Raw genomic sequence first — 6,000 nt, 5'->3', positions numbered from 1 at the left:
GACATGTGGGTGGACCAACACTTGGGTACTGCCCTAACTTGGACAAGCATCCCACTTATGATTAACCCCTATTGCAAGCGTCCGAAACTACAAAAAGGAGTATTAAGGTAAACCTAACCACATCATTAAACATATGGGCCCATATGAACCCCTAACGAAGCAACGCATAAACTAGGGTTTCAGCTTCTGTCACTCTAACAACCCATCATCTACTTATTACTTCCCTATTCCTTCCTCTAGGCCCAAATAATGGTGAAGTGTCATGTAGTCGACGTTCACATAACACCACTAGAGGAGAGACAACATACATCTCATCAAAATATCAAACGAATACCAAATTCACATAACTACTAATAGCAAGACTTCACCCATGTCCTCAGGAACTAAAGTAACTACTCACAAAGCATAATCATGTTCATAATCAGAGGTGTAATAATATGCATTAAGGATCTGAACATATAATCTTCCACCAAGTAAACCAATAAGTATCAACTACAAGGAGTAATCAACACTACTAGCAACCCACAGGTACCAATTTGTGGTTTTGGATACAAGATTAGATACAAGAGATGAACTAGGGTTTGAGAGGAGATGGTGCTGGTGAAGATGTTGATGGAGATTGACCCCCTCTCGATGAGAGGATCGTTGGTGATGATGTTGGTGATGATTTCCCCCTCCCGGAGGGAAGTGTCCTCGGCAGAACAGCTCCACCAGAGCCCTAGATTGATTCCGCCAAGGTTCCGCCTCGTGGCGGCGGAGTTTCGTCCCGTAAGCTTGCCCACGAGTTTTTCCAGGACAAAACCCTTCATATGGCAGAAGATGGTCGCCGGAGGCCCACCAGGGGGCCCAGGAGATAGGGGGGCGCCCTATAGGGGGGCGCCCCCTGTCTCCTGGACAGGGTGTGGGCCCCCTGGCCTATTTCTTTTGCTCGTAATTCCTTAATAAATCCAAAAGGTGGTTTCGTGGAGTTTCAGGACTTTTGGAGTTGTGCAGAATAGGTTTCCAACGTTTGCTCCTTTTCCAGCCAGAATTCCAGCTGCCGGCATTCCCCCTCTTCATGGTAAACCTTGTAAAATAAGAGAGAATAGCCATAAGTATTGAGATATAATGTGTAATAACAGCCCATAATGCAATAAATATGTATATAAAAGCATGATGCAAAATGGACGTATTAGCCATCTTCGTTCCTACTCAGAATTAGTTGGCACACCGTCTTCTCGCACCACAACCACGTTACACCGACCTCGTCACTGCATTAGCTTCGAAAGAATCCGACTAACTCCTCCGAGGACTATTCTCGCCGTTCGGTGGCACACGACTTCGCCTTAGCCACCCCGTGCACCGCCACTCGGTTGTTCGCATCGTCACCTCTCGGCCTCCCTACGCGTCACCACTTCATTAGTCACATCCTCACCTCTCGGCCGCCCCGCGCGTTGCCACTCGGTTGTGCACGTCTTCACCACTCGGCCGCCCCGCGCGTCGCCACACGGTTGTTCACATCGTCACCTCTCGGCCTCCCTGCACGTCGCCACTTCGTTAGTCACATCCTCACCTCTCGGCCGCCCCGCGCGTTGCCACTCGGTTGTGCACGTCTTCACCACTCGGCCGCCCTGCGCATCGCCACACAGTTTTTCACATCGTCACCTCTCGGCCACCTTGCGCGTCGCCACTTTGTTAGTCACATCATCACCACTCGGCCGCCCCGCGCGTCGCCACTCGACTGTGTATGTCTTACCCACTCGGTCGCCCCACGTGTCGCCACTCAGTTGTGCACGTCTTCATCACTCGACCGCCCCGTGCATCGTCACTCGATTGTACACGTCCTCACCCCTCAGCCGCCCCGCGCGTCACGATCAGTTGGACATGTCTTCACAACTACACCCCCAACACGGGAACGACTAAGTTACCCATATGATCAAACCTCACATCACACTGCGTAGAAAGCTTACCTCTTTCGAGCATCACTCAGGGGCTGTGCACAGCCATGGGCCATGCCTCCCTCATGGGTTACGCCCGTTTGATCAACCTGTTGATCACATCAGTAATATTTTTTCTGACCAAACATGCTCGGTCCGCCGAAGATCTATAAGGGTAGCACCGTCCACTCGAACGATCGCCCAAATCATTACCTGGAGTCATCTTCAGGACTGCAAAAGGGGAAAAGGGACGCTCCTCTACGGATACACTTGGCCCTTATTCTAGGCTCCAAGGCGTCAGTTTCGCAAACTTGGACTCAGAGGTGGCATGTGCCGGTGTTCCCCCGGGATAATAAGTGGCCTCTCTCCGGAGAGTCAGCCCACACACTAGCCTCACCACTCGGGTTTCATGGCACGTCCACGTCAGACTACTAATCTATCTCTTCCGGGAGACATACGAGTGCCACCAAGTTTTTCCTTGCAGTCAGCATACCCTGATCAGTCAGGAAGCACGTCCACTCGGACAAATACCCCTTTCATGCAAAAGGGTGAAAATGAACCTCCTCTACATATACAATGTACTCTTACAAATACCCCTTTCATGCAAAAGCTAACGGTCAATGTAAGAGGTACTACTAGAACGATTACTCCCTTGAGTGTCGAGCTTTTTTACAGTCAGTAGTTTCAAGGCCGAATTCATTCATCGTGCCGAGTGTACAAAGATCACCTAATTGACCCAGTTGCAGGTTGAATTTATTTATAGTGCCAAGTGCACGAAGATCAGTCCGACTAACTCAGCTCCAACCTGAGCTTATTTACCATGCCAAACGCTTGAAGATCCATCCGATTGACTCAATTTCAGATAAAGATATTTATCGTGTCGACTGCATGGAGGTTTACCGGGAGACTTAAACCCTCTGCCAGACTCATCTAGTCCGACAGAGGCTCGGGGACTACACCCAGTGGGTGCACTCAGCATGCCCCCACTGGAAGAGAACTTAGAAAGAAACATTTTGCTCGATACAAGACCAGCTCTAGATCACTCGACCTCTGAGTTGGAGAAGAACAAGTCCAGTCAGTACCAGCTAAGAAGATTTTTTCTCTCAGACCCCCGACGAATGCCCGCAGTCGACGGCGGTCTCGGGGACTACACCCAGTGGGTGCACTCAGCATGCCCTGACCAGTCCGAGTGACGAACAACAAACAAACAAATTCTAAGGCGGCTACAAAACAAAATGATATAAGGTGAGTTTAACGCTCCTCTGTGGACCTGTTTTGAGCCTTCTTCTAGGACTCAAAGCATGAAACTCGTAAGTTTGGATCTCGAACCGACTCGTATTGACGTTCCTCCTGGATAAGAATGACATCTCTCTGAGACAGAAGTCCATGCGACAATCTTGTTGCCCAGATTTAATGACACACCCATACTCTGCTCACGAGTTAACCTCTTCCGAGAGATGAACAAATGTCACCAAGTTGCTCCTCACGGGCACTTACCCCAGATCAGTCGGGAAGCATAGTGTCGGTATCCATTAAGATTTTGTTCAAACCTTGGTTGTCTGAAAGCACGATGGCATGTACCTAGTATTTTCATAATCACTCGGACCAAACTGTGTCTTTCAGAAACTCGTTCTGCAAAATTGCAATCGATTCAGGGGCTAATGTTGGAGATACACATAACAGGTAGGCCCACGAAGGGTCGAAATATCATAAAGCATGGGGTCCACACAACATGTGGATCCAGATAAATTTCATACTATCCACTCTGACAATTAGCATACTATCCACTCGACCAAGAAGCATACCATCCACTCGGATGACAGTTCACCACTCGACCGTACGACTCACTCGGGTATACAAAGACCAGAAGGTAGCAAAGCAGTCGGCATCATTCTCATAGTGAAGGCTTGGTAGTGGGCTGGCAATATGGAATTCATGCCCCACTTTGTAACATAGGAGGTGAGGAGGTGGCACACTCTATATAAGCCACCCCCACCACTAGAATTAGGGGGGCTCTTTTCTTCCACCTCTCTCTCTCTCTCTCTCTCTCTCTCTCTCTCTCTCTCTCTCTCTCTCTTTCTCACCATTTAGCTAAGGCATGGAGATTCGTTCTCCCTTCTCTCTCTCAAATACACCATGTAACTTTGTGTTCATGACAGATAAAAGAAAGCCTCTCCGGAGCACGAGAAATAGGGTCATTATCTCCACCGCGAGAGGCCCGAACTCGATAAAAGCACTGTGTCACCCGTTTGCATCTCGATAGATCATGCTCCTTTACCCTACCCCTTTCTATTGTCAGAGTCGTTCCCACGACAGTCGTCGCCTGCGCATTTCGCGTGATGTGACTTTTGACGAGTCTCGTTCTTACTACCCACGTTCTTCTTCCTCGAGCTTCTCTATGGACGATATTTCTTTTCTTCTCCTTCCCGATACACCCTGCTATGTGCCTCATGTTCCACCTCTTCCTCCGGCACCTCTCATTCATTGTCATTCACCACCGACACCATCTTCCTCATCCTCCTCCCCAGCCTCCTCCTCCACCTCTCCACCATCATCTCCAGTCCATTGCCCTCTCTCAATGTTTCCTCTCCACTACACTCGCCGTCGTCGTACTGAGGATGATTACCCTGACACACCTTCCATCTCCGGCGTGCGTTCCTTCACGCCTACCCCGGTTCATAACCTCCGTGGTCGGCCTCGCCCCCTGCCTGGTCGTTGTTCTCCTGATCGGTACGGTCTCTCTGTTACTACTGAGCCAACTTCCTATCGGACTGCCATGACTCAGCCTAAATGGCAGCTTGCGGTGGTTGAAGAGCTTGCTGCCCTTGAGCACTCTAGAACATGGGATCTGGTTTCCCTTCCTTCTGGTGTTCGTCCCATCACCTGCAAGTGGGTCTACAAGATTAAGACTCGCTTTGATGGTTCTCTTGAGTGCTACAAACCTCGGCTTGTGGCCCGTGGTTTTTAGCAGGAGCAGGAACGCGATTATGATGAGACATTCGCTCCTGTGGCCCATATGACCATTGTCCGCACTCTCCTTGCTGTGGCTTCTGTTCGTCATTGGTCTATCTCTCAACTTGATGTCCAGAACGCTTTTCCCAATGGCGAGTTGCGTGAGAAGGTTTATATGCAGCCACCACCGGTTTACTATGCTCCTGATGGTATGGTCTGTAGACTTCGCCGCTCCCTCTATGGTCTTAAATAGGCCCCTCACGCCTGGTTCGAGCGTTTCGCCTTTGTGGTGACTATCGCTGGCTTCTTGCCTAGTGATCATGATCCCGTGTTGTTTGTTCACACGTCTCCTCATGGTTGGACTCTTCTCCTTCTCTATGTTGATGACATGATCATCACTGGTGACGACTCTGACTACATTGCCTTTGTTAAGGCTCGCCTTCGCGCCTCATGTCTGATCTTGGTCCACTTTGCTATTTTCTTGGGATTGAGATCTCCTCGACCTCTGATGGCTTCTACATCTCCCAGGAAAAATATATTCAGGATCTTCTTGCTCGCGCCGCTCTCGGTGATGAGCGCACTGTTGTGACTCCTATGGAGCTCAATGTTCAGCTTCGTGCCTCTGACGGTGACGATCTTCCTAATCCCACTCGCTATCGTCACCTCGTTGGCAGCCTTGTCTATCTTTGCTGTTACGCGTCCTGACATCTCCTATCCCGTCCACATCCTAAGCCAGTTTGTTTCAGCCCCCACCTCTGTCCACTATAGTCATCTCCTCCGTGTTATACGATATCTTCATGGCACGATCTCTCATTGCCTTTTTTCTTTCCCCGCACCAGCTCTCTCGAGCTCCAGGCCTACTCACATGCTACCTGGGCTAGTGATCCCTCTGATCGACGCTCGCTATCTGCTTATTGTGTCTTTCTTGGTGGCTCTCTTATTGCCTGTAAGACAACGAAATAGACTGCAGTTTCTCGCTCGAGTACAGAGGCTGAGTTGCGAGCAATGGCTATGTTGACGGTTGAGGTGATTTAGTTACGGTGGTTACTTGAGGATCTTGGTGTGTCTGCTACTACCTCGACTCCCTTATTGTCAGACATTACCGGTGCTATCAGTATTGCACATGACCGGG

This window comes from Triticum aestivum, chromosome 6B, assembly GCF_018294505.1.
Source record: "Triticum aestivum cultivar Chinese Spring chromosome 6B, IWGSC CS RefSeq v2.1, whole genome shotgun sequence".
NCBI lineage: Eukaryota > Viridiplantae > Streptophyta > Magnoliopsida > Poales > Poaceae > Triticum > Triticum aestivum.
The sequence above is the reverse complement of the archived record's forward strand: the minus strand, read 5'-3'. Positions refer to the sequence as shown.